At 34.1% G+C, this 19427-nt stretch overlaps 1 protein-coding gene across 1 annotated transcript in view; it reads right to left on the reverse strand.

The window, feature by feature from the left end:
• The window catches only part of LOC111057022 (transcription factor SOX-4-like), a 148605-nt gene extending 135322 nt beyond the window's left edge, over positions 1-13283 (reverse strand). The window contains exon 1 of the mRNA XM_039421134.1: positions 12963-13283. The gene's annotated coding sequence lies outside the window, so the exon portion shown is untranslated. The remainder of the gene's footprint in view (positions 1-12962) is intronic.
• Between the last annotated feature and the right edge of the window lie 6144 nt (positions 13284-19427).

Below are 19427 nucleotides of genomic sequence, written 5' to 3' on the forward strand. Positions count from 1 at the left end.
ATTCTACATGATAAGTACAAATAAATATAATTGATTTCCGTAGATGATACAAAAATTCTATTTTTATTCCTTCATTAGCGCAATTTTTCCTAGTCAAATCCCTTTGCGATAATATTCTCTGAACTGAAAATCAATTTATGGGAAACACTTTCAAAAATGGAGGAAAGTTATCTATCTCTTGGGGTCTTTGTCTTTGACTAATAAGTAATTGATAAAAGTAGAACAGCATATTGCTTTCGTACAAAATAAATGGTTCTTCAACAAATAGTGTTTCAATTTTTTAGATCTTAGTATCAAAATGTGTTATTTCTTGATATTCCAACATACAGACATTCTTCTACTCAATTATTCCAACAATATATGTTTTATGTATAACGATCATCGTAGCTATAGACCGAGATCTACTATCACTCACAACGGACACACTTTTCCAACAGAAGAATACAAAATGAGTGGTCGCAACACTCTTACTTCCACTCGAATTAACATAATACTGTACCTATAATAAATTCTAAAGAGAGCCTCATTATTCCACCTGGCAGAACTGTCAAGAAACTGAAAAGAAATTTCTCTCGAATCCCACGTTCCTATAGTGGAGTAGGCTACACTCTCAATATACCAGAACACAGCGATGACACTATCCATTGAGACTAGTATGATATTTCCTCTATTATTAGACTATGCCATAACAACGAAAGTAGAATTTTCTACCAGAATACATATAAAAATGAGATTTCTTCTCTCTAAAACATTTGGTTCTTGAAGATAGAAACAAGCTCTTTTATTTGTGCATTTGTAGCGTAATAAGTAGTCTACCAGATGACTTCTGGATTGGCGTTTCCTTCGAGTAATAACGCCAAATTTGGGAACAATAGAATTGGTGTTGGAAGCTTGATGAGCATAGGTTTTTCATTTCAGTGACTCTGTACTGGATAGCTTTTCAGAATACTGCATCCTACTCTCTTAGATATAATCATTTACAGTAGGTACTATACACTGAGAATCATTTAAATTATTCGATGTTCAATAGTATCGTAATTCCATAGCTGAATATATTTTCATCTACGACCATGTTATAATGTAACCATCACAATCAAGTCCATAACAGGGGTCTTTTTGAAAAAGATATTCAAAACTATGCTTTAATGTGAACATTATGCAACGTATTGAACATTTTAACACGGTTTTCGATGATGGTGACATCAACATTAAACTCTGATTAGTTTCTCACCTATATTGTGTGATGAAACTTTTAAATAAATCTCATGAAAGGAGAGAATCAACCAGAAAAATTGTAATTACCCTTATAGAATGAAAGATCTGCTAAACGAATAGTTAGCGACCGAGCGATAAGGCTTCCTTATCAACAGCTGAGTATCAGATAAGAGTACCGTTCTGTACTACACATTTTTCCAGAGAATTATTTAATAGAATTATAATTATTTCGCAAATTAAGTGAAAATCGTTTATGAATTGCTCATTGAATTTTGGAGGTTACACTTTTGTTTACTACTGATCAGATGTTTTGTAGCAGCTCAAACACAGCTGACTGATTCAATATATTATAAAATGTCATGCCAGGTTTTCATGAAAGCTATAGTCTAATATTATTTTTAAAATTAAGAACTATTGATAAAAGACCAAGAATTTCAAATAGAAAAATAAAATGTATGTATTATTGTTGAAACTATTTATTATTCACGAAATCATATTATAATGTCAAGTATTATTGTAACTAACTAGGTCATAGCATGAATATTGTATTATTGATAAGAGCAGCAATTATTATTAATTATTGATTCAACTGAACCACATGGTGAATGAATCTCTTTGGCAAGTCTAAGCACTTGGCAACTCATAGAAATAGCACCAAAAGGGTGATCGTTTGATAGCATCATATGTTAATATGTTATCAGACAACAAACCTGCCTTATCATATATGCTAGTGCATGTACACTGTATAGAGGAACTCTATCTAGAGAATTAAGCAGTTTAAAGAATTATACAAATTAAGTTATGTTATATAATTAAAGGAATTATATTTTACTGCTTGCCACTGACGTCATGCCTACGTCATAATCATTCTACCAATGGCAAATTTTCATGAAAATTAATTACACAGAGATTCTCAGAGAAAAGGTTCTAGCCAAAAGGCTTAGAAGAAGACACTGCACTTCCCTTTTGAAATCCTCACCGTTAAGACCTCGTTAAAGTTACCAAAAACCTATTTGTGAAATTTTGTTTGATTTTTTATGTTTTATCTGTGAGCCAATATTTTCGGCTATTTTATTTGTTATTTGTAAATTTATTTAATCAATCGATAATTCGAGAATTTCAAGTTTAATTATTCCCTGATTTAATTGGTGAAGGAGATATTTAATTAAAAATTCCACACGTGCTGAAACCGAAGCCTGGACCCGCCGCCGATCGAACGAATTTGATCTAAAGGAAAAACCACGACCGCCAAGGAGTTTCACGTGAGTTTTAAAATTTGGGGCCCCAATCTACGCTTCGAAAGAAATACAGTGCAGAAAATATAAAATTTTCTTCGTTAAATTAATGGCCACGCCAGCAAGCGCTTATTAATTATTAAGATTTTAGATTTTATTCAACATAGAATTTATAAGAACTTGTAGTTGATTAACTATCCTCCGCTGCCAGAACCACGACCCCGAGCAATTTTAAAAATCTTTTATAATTTATTATCACAATTTTTTCAAAAACTGTCAATTTTATCAATTGTAAAATTCTGTTAAATCATGCATGGTGTCATGCGAGTACAAGTACACTACTGATCATTTTATTAATGTTAAATTATTTTCAAGCTTTATATCTGCACTGTCAAACTATATATTTTATTATATTATATTCCAATTTTGTCAATTCGTCTACTGAGTTCGATTATTTCTTGAGTCTGTCAATTATCTTGTCTGACACGTTCTATATTATCAAGAACCAAACAAGTACGATCATTGAAATAATTGAATCAATGTGGATATTGGAACAGATCTGAGTGGATGTAGTGTGTGGGGTCAGATCGAGATTATTTATTCTCTGTCCTTACCTGCTTATATATCAGCTTTTATCTGTTACCAACCTCGACTTAGGAGCGAATTCGTCAACTGTACAGCAGATGCAGCTGGAGATCATGTAATTTCCTACAATAGAGCATAAAACCCGACAAGACTCTGTTCTCGAAATATATTCCGAACGATATCTGGTCCCAGTACCCTATCTTAATCCTTCGGAACTTATTAGAGACGCAGTCCCGTAAATTATCTACATCGGGATTTTTGCTCGACCTGTATGATTTTATATGTTGTTTCATCACAGGTAATAGTTTTAAAATATACGTATTCAGTGTTTAGCAACCGCTACACTCCTGTTAAAAATTTGTATCATTATACAATCTGTCATAAGAAGAATCAAGGGTGAGCGGGTGTTTATGCCTCCCGCGATTCAGACGATTGTATCGAATCTTGTAGTGAATCAATCAGTCTGGTATTCAGTTAGCGTCAACGCACGCATTTTCAAAATTTATAACCTCAGTACTGGTGACTCAGTACAAGATTCATTATACGTGTATCGACCTTTCCTTGGAGGTGAGAGTAACTCCCCCAGGAAGAGCTTTACAATTGTTATTTCAATCATTTTACAATAGAGGCTAGTTGGTTGATGTCTAACCTTCTACAAGTCAGCAATGTGATACTTCGCTTGAATGGTCGTAGATAGAATAGTGTATACAATGTAGGCAGTGTATACGAGCGTTCGCTCGCTATGTTCGCTCACTTGTGTCTTAACTCTACATCTAACTCGTGCTTTAAAGACCCTCATTATAAAACAGTGTTATAAACTACTAGCGTATCAAGTAAATAAAGTGTTACAGTTTATTTGCAAATATTTTTGAATTATATTACTGATACGATATCCTGGATGCTTTGTTATATTAGCGATTGATTCCATCACTTCCCGCTACAGCCGTTCTACCTCTATAATACATCATACCTATTGTGGATTTTCAAGTGGTTTGAGGAACGAGGGGATATGTTCAACTTGAAGTATATTCGATGGAAAATTCATACTAATTAGGTGAGTTGATTTCAAGAAGTCACGTTATTATAAATTTCTCCAAACCTACAGAATCCTTTAATGAACTCATAGATTTTTCTAGTTCTAATATTGTTATCTACGATTAAAATATATTTTGAAATGGCCCTCTACGAGGGCTCTTATTTTATCAAATGACAATAACTAGTACTGATTTGTCACTTGGAATCTGTTGTCTTGAGATTGTAAATATTCTTGATCAAATGTAGCATAATGAATTAATTGATCAACTTGCCAAAATAGCCTATAAGTACGGTAGTTGAATAAGATTTTTCAGAACGACAGCTTGATTACCATCACAGATGAAGATGTAAGTGGAATCTTATCACTTGACTTCTTGATAGTTTGTCCCACATAGTTTGTATAGTTTTATATCGTGCATCATTCCAGTACTAAATAACCATTATATTATGGCGTTTAATGGGTACTGAACCAATGAGCTGAGCCATTATGAATTAGAATGAGATTAACTTTATGGATTAGTATTCATAATGGAGATCGTTAGATATTACATAAGGAAGACATCATGCTTCTACAATCTCCTTTCTTGATAGCATTGTCTCCTGATTATCGAATCTTTCCGTGTATTGAAGCTGAAGTGCCACAATTTATTGATAGGTTATTGGAGCTTCCCGCAAATGAGGTTATTAATGAAAGTAGGTTAATATTCAGTACAGGTGGTCGCGATTATTGTACAAACAAGTGTACGTAACATATTGATGAACAACTTACAAGCTCAAATAATTAGTTCACTCTTGTTCGTGTGCCCAAGTCATGTGTGCTTTGTCTAGTATGCTGCATCATGCAACGTGGAAACGTTATTTATATGCTTTTTGCATGAGACTGGAAACGATTGTAGTGTGCCGGTATTGTACAGACTAGACAAAAAACAGCCCTGTTCATGAAAACCCGAATACTAAAGTGTAAGTTTGAGTAACAACCGATACTTTCCTCAATTTGCATTGAATATTTATCAGAATTGATACCAGAAATGCATTTATGAGAACAACATTCAGTTGAGGGATAGATAAATTTTGAAAATAATAAACTCAATTTTTTGCCAAGAATAATTCATTATGAACGTATTATCAGTGCGAGGGTAGAGCCTATCATGCTATTTACCCTTGTACAGAATTTATCATCAAATCAAAACCAGTACAGCTTTGTGTCTTCAGCTAGGCAATCATGAATAATTTATTTTATTATTATTTCCAATGAAACATTGATAATATTGAGTAATCAATCATCGAATACAAGGATTATGTCGCCTCTTTGAAGTCCACAATTGAAAAATTAGTATTTGAAAATTTTAACGAACACCTCAAGATTCTACAAAATCATATACACAGTTTCACAAAGATATACCTAAATTAAAAGTAATTTCACTTGAACTTTCACCTTCATTGTACTACATATTGTCTTACTATTTCTATTACATATATATTGTGGTATGTGAGGAGTATTGGAGTCGTAATGAAGAATATTTGGAAGAGCACTATTATTGTGATATACTATTCACATGATTCATTCAAATACCACACTTGCATCGACAATTATTTCATAGGTTATGTGCGTAAGTGGATGGATCTTAATTGAAAACTGGACATAATGAATAATTTGGCAGTTTGTAGAGAGCACATCCTAAAGTTAAAATTCTACTGCCTCCCTATTTCATAACAATGTTAAGGAGCGCTACGCTTTTTGTGAAATGGAGAGTCATTCCTATTCATCATCGGTTGTGTTCAAGGAATTCAAAGGTTAGCAAATTTCATAATTTCCAATTCGTTTTGCTTGGACCTTTGCTTATTACATCACAGAAGAAATACATTCCTAAAACATTCTATACCAGTCATTCAATTACTCCGAAGCAGTAAAAAACTAGTCTAGACTAACTTTACAATTTCAATTGAGGAGAACTCAAGAATAGAAAATTTCAAAAAGGGAATTATCGAGAGCGATTTGTTGGAATAATGATAGGGGAGGCTTTATAAAGCCTACTAAAGGTAGGCGTACACAGATCGTCATCGGACGGACGGCGCGCATCGGACGGATCGGACGATTAGATTTGATGCATTGTTTTCAATTGGAGTGCGCATACCTATACGATGCGGATACCCACCTTAATTATGAAGATAGAGAAGTTCACAAAGAGTCAAAGAGTATCAGAAGCATCTGAGGAAGAATTTCCAATTTAGTTAAGATGAAAGTATTGCAAGATAACTTTCATCCTAGACCAAGTAAACAAATCTGTGCTTCCATACAATAAACTTTCTGCTGGTAAGTTCAAAACTTGCTTTGTTTTCCGAAACTCAAGTGAAAGCCAAAAATGTGGAGAGTGGAAAGCACACAGAATATGATAATATAGTATAGTCCATTTCATAGTTTGAGTTGATTTCCAATAGGAGAATTATGAAGATGAATAAAACCATCAAAGACAAGAGCTCAAAACGAGAAAGAAACTGTGGGAAGGATAAGTATTAGGTGGATATAGAATGAGAATGGAATAAATTGAAGATAACATAGAGTACTGGATTAAGACCAAACATGAAAATGAGGAGTTGGTGAAGACGAGCAGATGAACACAATGAAGAGCAGAGCAGACAATCATTACTGCACTGAGCCTCGTCACTCGTCACTGCTGTTCACTGTTCAGTTGCAACACTCACAGTTTGCATAATCCAACCAGCGTTCAAATGTCGACTACAACTAAGCACGTTGTTCACTGCTTTTAGGTTATGCTAAGGTTGTGTCAAAACTAGACCTTCTCTAGGCTCTAGCCTGCAACTAGATAACTTTACAATCGCCTACATAGCCTTGCTCCCTTATCAGAACATGCTGGAGTGAAGACCTACATTGCTAGGATGATGATCATAAGTAATTTGTATGACCCAATAGAACCAGGCTGCTCGTATGTCTGTGTATTGCTTCTTTGAATGGTACTTACAAAATGATGATAGATTCAAAAGGCTAGATGAGGTAGTGAGAAATAGATTTAGAACTGATTTACAGTATTAGAAGGCTTCATACTTGAATGGAGAGTGGAAGAAATAGGAAGGTCTGAGATTGTGATGGATATATAAATACCATACACGGAGTATAATAAGCACCATCAGTGACATATAACTTTGGCAGCAACAGCAAGAAGAACGAATAAGTTCAATTACCTCCATTAAGCCTATGAAAATACAACTTTTGTCCGGTTTCACCAAGCTCGGTCAAGACATTTGAACATGGTCAAATCAGGTACGCTTTACACTGGAACATTGATTTCTATGTCACTATTGATAATTTCAGTGCATAGTTGTAAATCAAACCCGGCTTGACCATGTTCAAAAATATTTATCGAGCTGGGCGACACCGGGCATAAGTCAATTTAGTGAGGATAAAGACATCCATATAAGAATTCTAGTGCACATTATAGTATGATACTAATGAAAATACTCATACATATGAATTGCTAACTGCAGAAGGGACACTTGTCCAAAATTTCCATTTTTATTTTTATTAGCTGTAGAGATGGAACTTCTACACAGTCAATAAAGCCTTAATAACAACAAGTGATATTGACCACTTACTGCAGATAGGGAACATGTCCTGGACATGTTACCTTTCTGATGTAAATAGAAAAATTCTCCTGTAGGTAGTGCTAGCATAAATAATGTTCAAATATCGGGCAGATGATCTGTTTTATCCGAACCACTTGATGCTCATTTGGGGGTCGCGACTGAGCCAAGTAATGGCTTATTCAAAATGGCGGATCCAGCGTTCATTAAAACGGTCATAGAATGGTTACCATTCATGATAGAGACCTCTCGTAAACGCGAATCGGATCACAATAAACTATCCTACAAAGTTTATTTTAATACATTTCCACCTAAAACTTGGTTTTAACCGACAAAAATGCACTTTTTCAAAAACATTTCATTTTTCAAGAATATGTTTTCTGAATAGCTACTTTCAATGACGATTTTTAGATATAAAGTGTCAAAAATTCTTTGAATGAAATTCATAATCTATTCCCGTTTGTTTCAAGTCTTAATCATCTCTTGTTTTGGAGTTATGATTTTTTTCATGATTTCATTCTAGCCACTTAACCAAGTAACTATCATTTAAACTGAACTATAAGTATGTGTGCTGATAAATTTCATTCAAGAAATACCCAGTGGAATCTACAACTTCCTAAGGAACACAAGGACAAGCTACCCATAAATTTTCTAGAAATGAAAGACATAAAAAATGTCTAACGTACGTTCCGGATAAGATGGAATTTTGGAATGAAATTATAAAGTTTTCAACAGAAGAAGGGAATAAAACTGAAGAGCATGTTCTAGTATCATACAAATATTAAGAGATTGAGAACTAGTTCTCATCTAATCATGAATATGTATCCACTCACATATAATTATGTAAAATAAACTTGTTTTTTCCAAGAAAAAAAACTTTTATTTTGAGTTATGACTGTTCACTGCAAAAAGGTAACATGTCCAATTGAAAATTTTTTTTTTTCAATTTCTGTAGAATGGAATTTAGGTCAGTAATTACATAATATCATGTACAATATAACCATACATATTCATACAGAATACTAAATAATTCTACTTGTTAGTTTTCCTATAAAGTAGTTTTTTGCTTCTCCTGTAAAATTAGGAAAACTGGACATGTTCCCCTTCTGCAGTTAGTGATTCATATACTTTTGGACATTCTAGAAGGTGACTGAAAAAATGGTCAAACTCATATTCATGCCAATAGATTGAACTAGATCAATATATAAGAGGTTGAAACACTCCTTGGATCCAATTAGCTACATTCAGTAAATTCCATATCAGCTAAATTCAATCACAACAAGAGGATCCTATGAAATGCTAGTCTGAAAAATCTAGTGTGGCGCACTCACACAACTTTCCTTGCCGTTATGAGAATTGATCACCTGACACTAGTGTTCTCGCGCATCTAAAGCCTACTTATAAACAAAGATCTGAGCCAGCTGGTGACAGGACAATAACGCTGGAGACATACGAGGTCTGCTATCGCTTCATAGTGAATCATTTTATAGAATCAGCAGTTGCCAACAGTTTGCAATTGGATAATCACATTTTCTGGAATTTCGAACTTATTTTCAATTTTAGGTGAAAATGTTACTGAACATCAAGCTCAATCTTTTCCACTCTGGGACTTGTGACAGTTGATAGAGCTTATCAATTACTATTCAAGGTATAAATTTGATCAAAATCATTAGAGCCGTTTTTGAGAAAATCGCGAAAAACCCTGTTTTTGACAACATTTTCGCCATTTTAGCCGCCATCTTGAATTGCGTTTGATTGAAATTGTTCGTGTCGGATACTTATAGTGTAAGGACCTCATATTCCAAATTTCAAGTCATTCCGTTGATTGGGAGACGAGATATCGTGTACACAGACGCACATACACTCATACACATCTCATACACACACACACACACACACACACACACACACACACACACACACACACACACACACACACACACACACACACACAGACCAATACCCAATAACCACTTTTTTGGACTCAGGGGACCTTGAAACGTATAGAAATTTAGAAATTGGGGTACCTTAATTTTTTTTGGAAAGCAATACTTTCCTTACCTATGGTAATAGGACAAGGAAAGTAAAAAGTGTTCATCTGAATCCAATTCAGAATACAGGTACGAAATACAATAAATTGGATATGAAAATTTAAAAGGCGATTAATCACTATGGCGGTGGTGAAGAGCCCGCACCAAAACAGGTAAAGCTGGATAATATTTTTTTAGAAATACAAACAGAGAATATTTTCGAGAGTTATTTGAATAAAGAATCTCAATTTCTATTATTTACAATTGTTTGTAATTTACCTTTTTGTAATTGACAATTCCAAAGCAAAAAGCTTTTCAATTGAGAAGATAATATTCGAACAGGAAAAATGTTCAAATGATCAGAAGAACACACTTGGGAATAGCGAATTCAACAAATTAACTGTACTGTATATCCCCGGCCCCGAACACACAAATCGATTTTTGTTTGTACGATATTTTGCCGTCCTTATAAATTCTATCAAATTGAACGGATCTTGACAAACATCATATGTTTGAAATCTTCTGTTTAATCTAATAGAATTCATAAGGGCGGCAAAATACCGTACGAACAAAAATCGATGTATCTGTGCGGGGCTTTCGCACGGGGATTGTGCGAATATAACATAACAAATGACACAAACGTATCAAATATAGCAATATATACTGTAGACGTGTTTTAGGTATCACTGGCAAAGAGAAATAATAGACTAGTATACTCAGAGTCGACCTTGCTAGGATATTGTCAAGGCTGGTCTGAGGAGAATGAACTCGGCCTTTTATTTATAACTGCACTCATATTGACGTAGAACAACACCGACACCAATGAACTTGAACTGTATATCATTATAACGGACACATCGCACTATAAACAGCATTTTGAGTGCAATATTATTTTCCTGTCTGGAGGGAAATATGAATTGCGGGCTGCAGATCCTACGCCTTCATTCAGGGATTGAATTAGGGGGAGTGCAACTGTACTGAACGAACTACTACGATCTAGAAATTCCTATAGTAGAGTAACTGAAACCAGCACCAAGGGCTTAATCCTAGTTCTTTATGAGATATGACATATTCTTATATGACCATCATTCTCAAATTAAATTAAAAGAAATTTTTTTTTTCTGTTATAGAAGTTAGCTCCCACTCTTTTTAAACTAATCATAACAAGTATCGTAAGATAATACGTATTGATTAAGTACTAATCTTTATTCTAGTAATTTTTATGCTATTGTGAATTGAATATCTGATAATAATTTGGCCTACTATTTGAGTTAATATAGGATTATCTCACGTGAGCCTAATTTATAATATCGTTATCAGAAAATTGAATTATTAGCATTGGAGATTAGGTCAAGATCGGTAGGATCTAGTAAATAAAAAATCTCTATAACAGCAATCACAAAGTTCTGGAAAGTGAATTATTAAAAAAATATAAGAAAAGTTGGTATTTTGTAATGTAAATTTTCATATTTATTGAGTCGAAATCATTTGAGATTTGATCTTTGGGAGGTATTTGAGAATAATGTTTATTGTTTTTTAATTTTAATTAATAATTATTGATGATTGTTATTGTAATCAGAATTTTTTAATGTAAATTTTCATATTTATTGAGTTGAAATTATTTGAGATTTGATCTTTGGGAGGTATTTGTGATTGATGTTTTATTTTTTTTTTAATTTTCATTAATCACTCAACTTCAAATGCTTATAACTCAAGAATAGGAATGAATTTCGCCAAAGTGATGACATCTTATTGTTCCTCTCGACAAGTACTATCATTCCTGAGAGTTTGAGCGGTTTCAATTTTTGACCATTTTTGCAAAAATCCATGTTTCATTCATGGATTTCATGATAAATGCAAATATCTCAGATTTGGTTCCATGTTTCAATGTTGCGTTCCCGAATTGTATTCAGTTTATGTATTCATATAACCAATTACTATTTACGTTCATGCATATTGATGGAATAATGCATGAATAACCATGCACATCTTAATAATAAACCTTGCACGTAATGATCCATGATTAATATACTTTGAAGAAATAAAAACTAGGAACACATACAAGGTTCATCAATTCTAAGAATGAAATGAGGACCATATTATTACAATATTTCCCTAAGGAGGTGATAATTAGGCTACTGATTGTAGCCTAACCAGAGAGTAACAAATAATTAATTTAGGCTAAACCGAAAATTATCGAGCTTCTTAGATATTCTGAAAATTGGAAACAATTAGTGATTCAGCTAATGATTTTCGATCATCTTATTCTTTGAGTAGTTTCAACTAAGCGACTACAGTTTACAGGAATTATATCGTCATTAGTGGTTCGTCTGTTTCCAACCTTTTAAATCGAGATAAGTGGTTGAACAATATTTAGAATTGACTTTCACAAAAACTGATCACTATACTTTTTTTAATTCAATCTAAATTAATACATAATTATTGTTTTTCGTCTATAATCAACGATGAAATATAATTTATTCAATGAATAATCACCATAATCATAAGGAACATGAAAATTGTTCAGGAGTATATGGTTTGTTCCATTCTATTGTAGCCTACTTGTTTTATTCCGTTGAGATGAAACTTTTACTTATATTTTTATTCAACAAGTTTCCAGTGATAATTATTATAATAGCGTTTCGATATACTGTATATCAAGTATCAATCCACATTAATTTATTGCTTTGAGAAAACATAGTTCTGTTCTTCTGGATAGCGTTAATAATTATTTGGGTTTTTTCGATTCATCTCGATATCAATGAATTACTTCTACTATACAGATTTCTTCTATAAGGATGATTTTTGTATCAACACACATTCAGTTCTGATGATTTCATTCGAGGAAGATCTCTCAGTAGAAAATGAAAACTTATTATTTATCCTGGACAAGTGTGAAATCCGAGTGGATTTGTATGCAAGAAAGTATATAATAAAGATCAAGTAAAGCTACAATGATCTGAATTGAAAAATGTAAAAGATTTCAGAGCATTCATTTCTGCGAGGTTCATGGAATGTACACATTATATTATACTATACAGTATAATATACTACACAGAATATTATACAGTAATCTAGGAAATGAGGAAAACCTGATTGATGTTTGATTGAAGTAAATATAATTACAAACATACTGGATGACGGTGAGAATATGTAAGATAAACTTATCAAATAACAATATAATTAACCATAAATTAAATAAAGATTAGAATAACCATGAAAATTATTCAAATTCTAAAATTGACTTGATGAAATTACTCACATGAACGTGTAAAATAGTATTTCCCAAATCCTCCACAACAAAAATTCAGCGGCAGTTGTTGTCAACGTTTACGGCGATGAAACGAGAACCAACCAGAACTTGATCACGTGCGATGCGAAGGGGTTTAATCGGGGATTTTTACACGAGTAACAAAATTATTCAGTTAGCGAATTGCCACAAGAGAAAGCTGGTGGCACGATGACGACACATAGCAGCTGCAGCGAACACGACACGAGATGATGTGAACTACGAACCGAACACTGCCACACTGCGACTGCGCGTGCGCTAACCTCTCACCTCAGCGCACCGATCACAACTGAAGCCACCCGTCAAAGTTCGGCTGCATGTAGGTGCACGCTGCACCAGCCGCTCTCTAAAGATAGCGCGATTTGGAGCCGCTGGCGCATGCGCAAGTGGTGAGCATGGGAGTGTTTTTTTTTAGAGTAATGAAATTACTACAAAAAGGTCGTTAATATTTTGAAAAGTCTAAGTTCTACAGAGAATTTCCGCTGAAATTAGGAGGATTTATAAAGACATTCTTCTAATAATTGTGATATGATTATGGAGAATGTATACTGAATGACAGTGAGAAAACGTCATCATAATCTTTGAATACCGTACATTTGTAATTCGTTCATCAATTAACAGGTTCGATATGAAATATATTAGAACGTGGCGTAAAAAGAGAGAACTATTGAAAATTATTCAGTGATTGAATTCAAGGTTAAAGTTTTGAAATTAATGGAATATTTCCTAAACTGATTGGATTTCAAGAGGGATGCTGTTGTACTCTCAATATGCATGTGAGGATTTCTGAATACATTGATGGAAAGTAAAGACTAACTAACTAACTAAAAGGTCTATTTTTCAATCAGTGGGAGTTGGAATAATCAAGAGATTCATGTAGTGCTTCAACCTGATGCAGTGAATTTGATTCATTTGTTTGGTTATTTGAAAGTATGAAAGAAATCACTGAAGAAAATTGATTCTATACTTGACTCTTAACAACATGGATGCTACAAATGAGAATTGATAAGAGGGTTGGTGGGATAATGTAAGAAGTCTCATGCTTGAAACGTTACTTTGCTGCGAGAGATATCCTATTATATTAAACGAGCAATTTCTGTACATTTATATCTGGTTATTTATGTTCAACGGATCTCCAAAACGGCTCTAACGATTTCCACGACATTTGGAACATAGTAGGTTTATGATATACAAATTCGATTGCACTAGATCTCATCCTTGGGAAAATTTGCTGAACGGCATTAAAAGGATAATTCATCCTTGACTGAAACAGCTGAGACTTTCGTCGTCTGTGGATAGTAAAGTGAGAGAGCGAGTGAGTATGTGAGAAATCAAAATATCGCATCCCCGAAATTCATAAGATGACGTATAGCCAGCTGTGAAATATAAGCACGATCATTTTAGAGAATATTATTGTGTTCTGTTTATCAATAAATGAAAATAACGAGCGAAGCTCGGTGCCCCGATATTATATCTTAAATATTTCCAAGCCAAACCAATGTATCATGAGATACACAAGATAAAAAATAGTGTATTGAAGATGGAGAGACCAGAATCAGAACTCCCCCTTTCACTATTGGCAGTAACTCTTCTACAGATTTAATTCTCTTCAATCTCAAGGTAAATGAATTAATAGAGAATAAAAATAATATTTCTTCCCAGATAACCGATGAAGATACACCTCTTCAGTAATTGCCTTTCTAGATATTATATAACTTAAAACCAGATTGAATAAGATCAAATTCTGTGATATATTATTTAAATTTTCAACAATATTGGAAGTAGGTGCTGCTAAAAACCAAAACACGTTATCAGATGGCATGGGAGAAACAAAGATGATTAATGTACAGATGATTATGTCAATACAAATGAATTATGATCATTCAATGCATTATACTTTATATTATAACTGGAATTATATATTTTTTTCTCAATAAGAATCCCATTCAATGACAATATAAATTACATTTAAGTAGTTACCAATATCCCTGAAGAGGTTATTGGTTGAGGGTGCAAGATAAAGAGCATTCCATTATGTCATGCAGCCATTTTATTGATAGATTTGAAAAATACCATTCTAGCTAAGTTCTGGGGCACAAGTTAAGAGATAGAAATGCAAATAAGAAGGTGAGTCCTAACATGCACCAAGCGTAGTCCTGTTACTTATCGATGAATTTTACTGACTCAATACAAGCGTTCAAATATTATTACTATGACAGGACTATTTTCAAGAGGAGCTGTCTTGCATGATCTAAACGCCAAGTAGTCAACAATCGTCGTTAGGTAAATGTCAATGAAATTGAACGATTTGACACTTTCTGTATAGTAGCGAAGGCGGACATGCCACTTGGCAGACAATGAATAGACAAGAATAATTATGTTCAAACAATTCTTTTTAAACAATAATAATCACTCTAAAAGACATTGGCTATATTCGTCAAGTTTCATTCTATATAATAATGAGAGCTGAGAATGATTGCATCCATCAATGATGTATATAATTAATATATATTGGAAAACATATTTTTATTTCTAAAACATACTAATGGTTGTTCTACTGATGACAACTTCAAGTCTTATGTATGAAAAATGAGCAATAGAAATTAGATAGTAAATTGCAATTGAACACAATTTCTTCGTATTGAATATTTCAAATTGTACTCAACTTTACATTTATGTATTTTCAGGGTTCAGGATTCGTTCTTTAATCTGTGGTGATATTAGACTCTAGGGCCCGGTTGCACAAAAGCCGGTTGAATTTCAACCGTGATTAATTCCACGAGAACCAATCAGAGAAGGCCTTTTTGATAAGACGGTTTCTCTGATTGGTCCTCGTGGAATTAATCTCGGTTGAAATTTAACCAGCTTTTGTGGAACCAGCACTAGATGACTGAATTATTAACATTAATGACAACCACAGAAACTCTCATCTCCGGAAAGTGCGCTCAAACGTGTGCTTCATTTAGACAGGAGGCGCCATCCACCTCTCTCCAGCCGGCCCCACTTTGGACGCGAAATATTCGCCCGTCGTCGCGGGTCGGGTCAGGGTCGAAACCCGCATTCTTTGTTGTTTACTCCCTGGACTGACTGACTGCACTCCACTGCCACCGCTGCATGCGTGACTTCAAATGTTTTTCTCGGTAATAGAGTCTATTTGTGCAATAGCCCCTTGACCGAGACAGCCTATACGGCCTATAGCTATACTTCCACCATACTTCAACACTATTAAGTTATGAAATATAGATATAAGCAGCCGACCTCAAACGATTGTCGCCAGGTGGACTCCTTTAAATACGCGTCACTCTGTCCATACACGTAGATTTTTATTAACTCAATCCCCACAATTATTCATAAACAGAGTTTCGCAACAACTATCTGGTCGCGTATCTCCTATCTAATATGCATTCTAGCCACTGACACATCGCCAACCTACAAGTTGCTGATGCAAATCGGCACCAAATTTAATGAGCTTACTTGAATTATTGTGCTGTTTTTTATTACGTTCTTCATCTTCATACATGACCCACAACAATTTACCAGATCCTGCTCCCTAGATTTTTACATATGAATATTAACGACGTAATTATCAACTTGCTGGAAGCGGGATCCTTGATAATTTGCTATTATCAGATTGGGTGTTGTTATCAGATTGGCTACAACTACTGTAAGTTAATATTTGTTACATTTCATAGTCTGGTTCCAGCCTTTATTATTGAACATTCAAATATAAATTATAAATGGGAGAAATAATTCATTCTTATAAGAATGAAGGGTGTCACACTAATCAAGGCTTTATTCGTAGTTGGAAAAAATAGTCTGCCAGTCTACTATGTCTACCTGGTCGTGGGTTCTAATCCCGTCGTTAGGCATGGATGTTTGATGATCTCATCAAAACACCCATGCACGTTCCATTATCCATGCACAAGCAAAAAGTTCATGTGCGCATCTTCCACAATAAAAACTTATTATAGAAAATAAATCAAATGGATGTATTAATGGAATATAAATGTATACTACAGGGAAGGTAGACGAGCAGAACGAGTGGGTCGCAATTCAGCTATCAGTTTAGATAGATGCCACTAATCAGCTGGCAATGATGAACACATTTTTGGTTGTCATCGTGCTGGAACTTGATCGAAACTTTAGTTCTATCCATTCTCCTGTTTTACAATTTATGTTCGTGTCACATGAGCGTGATCTACACTGAAAGCTAAACATCTAACTGATTGTTATGTTATGTTCGCACCCATACGTTGAGAACTGATCTGTTTTGAAATTTCAAACTTAACTTACAGTGTTGATCTCATAGATTATAGCTAACATTCCTTTCTTCACTAGGTGCTTCATAACCAGCGTAAACCCAAGATCTACTAATCATCACACTTTATATCAGACCACAAGTTCCAGACACATATGAAAAACGAAAAATAAACTTTTTATGGCCTACATACACTAAAGAGGAAAACAAGTAGAGTTGAGTTGAAAGTTATTCCACTTGGATTATGGATGGAAACAGTTTAAGGTTAACGGTCTCCACAGCCTTTTCTTAGCAGCAAAAAGAAAAATTAAAATTGAATTAGTGAAAAATGTATTATTCTCAAACATATTATTATTCGCTTCTGGAAGCCACTCTGGATAATATGCGGCGTGACTAGAAGATAGAGGCTGCTGCCTTGAGGCATACAGAGGCTTGAGAAAATAATAAATTGTAAGTATATATGTGTAGCTAAGAATATTTCATCACCATTGGGTACAACGCTTATTGAAGATTCAATTAAAATAACTCAAATGGTAGGTATGGGTAATATGATAATATTAAAGTCAGGATTCAATCTTAGAAATTTATATAGTAGTCAATGTTGCATCATAATAGAACGTATTATTCTCAAATATATTTCTAGTGTGTGTTGTAAAGTCGCTAATGGGTTTCTGAAACGTAATAAAGTATAGATAAAACATGAAAATTACTCAATCATTCCATCCCATATGGCCATACTTGGGATCTAATGTATTTCATTCTATTCGCCAATCAGGAATAATAATATTCTTTCGGCTTAGGCCTATATTGGTGAGGAGACCCTTAAAAATCCTAGTACAAGTAGAAACTTGAGAAGAGCAGGTTTTCCCCTGTTGAAAAATGTGAGTTCATACAAGTTTAAACAGTAGAAAAAATCATTGCAATGAGTTTTGATCTTATTAATGAAAAGGTCTTAAAGTAAATATTATTAGCTGTGATATTTGAATCACTGGAACCATTTTTTTCTCTACGAACTTCATTTCTGAAGTTGATTGTGAACGTATCCACCTAAATAACAAGAAATATGGAGCGATAAATCTAAATTGAATAACAGCAACACATTGATGCACAATATGAAAAGCGAAAGTCGATTCGGAAGTAGGAAATGATCTGCCGATTGCTGACTAATTATCCATGATCTTGTCATCACTAATCCATAACTGAATGTTGAATGGCACGAGTCACATTATGCAATTGAATTGCATTGTTCAATGTGTGTCACAAACAAAGAATGAAAATATTGTTATATAATTAGGGGCACAATGAATGTGCGTATGTCCCAGTGCAGTGTGATTGGATTAGTGACTTTAATTAGACCACTGCTCGAATAAAATAATCCTCTGTTTGTTTCCTGTGGATGTGAAACAATAAGAGAATTTGCTACTCATTCTAGGATTACTTTCTAGCTGGAAGAATGGCGGGCCCTATTATGTTAGCCTACTGTAACACACAATTATTAAACTAGTTTTGGTTGGAATAATAATTAATATTCTGTTATATTACAGTCACATTTTCCAGATCCAGATCACACCTTCAGACACGCCTACACTTTCCTCATTGGTCAATGATAAGGAGAACGAACTTATGAATTCCGCCGGAAGATGGTTTTTAAAGTATAAGGTTTCTCAGTGTAACAAGAAGATTTCACTATTTTGTGACTAATTTTTCAAGAAAGTTTTTTTTTCAATGGTCATATATATAAAGTGAAAAGGTTACCATCTACTCTCCAATAAATGGAGAAATTATTTTTCAACATGATTTCTGCTGGATGTTATATTATGTCCTCCATTGAATCTATAATTCTCAAGTTTCCCATAAATTTTGCAGCATATTGACTGTTTTCCTACAATTTCATCCCGAATTCGTTTCAGAGCTGGGATAGTTCTGAGTGGACTGTTCAGGAAAACTCTTGTTTTCAAGAAACTTCATGGATTACGGCTGCAGGTTGTCTGTCATATCTGTTGAGGAGGTGGTGGGGGGAAGGAACGGATTTAACCCTTTTTCGGGAAATGACATCGCCTGGAAACAAAGCATTCACGGCAACTCTTATAGTGTTGCAATGTTGTTTATGGAATAATAAACCACTCTGCTCGATTCTGAAACTCTTGAATAAGAAGTATCCTAGCCTGTAAAAAACGAAT

Source organism: Nilaparvata lugens, chromosome 2 (genome assembly GCF_014356525.2).
Source record: "Nilaparvata lugens isolate BPH chromosome 2, ASM1435652v1, whole genome shotgun sequence".
Classification (NCBI taxonomy): Eukaryota; Metazoa; Arthropoda; class Insecta; order Hemiptera; family Delphacidae; genus Nilaparvata; species Nilaparvata lugens.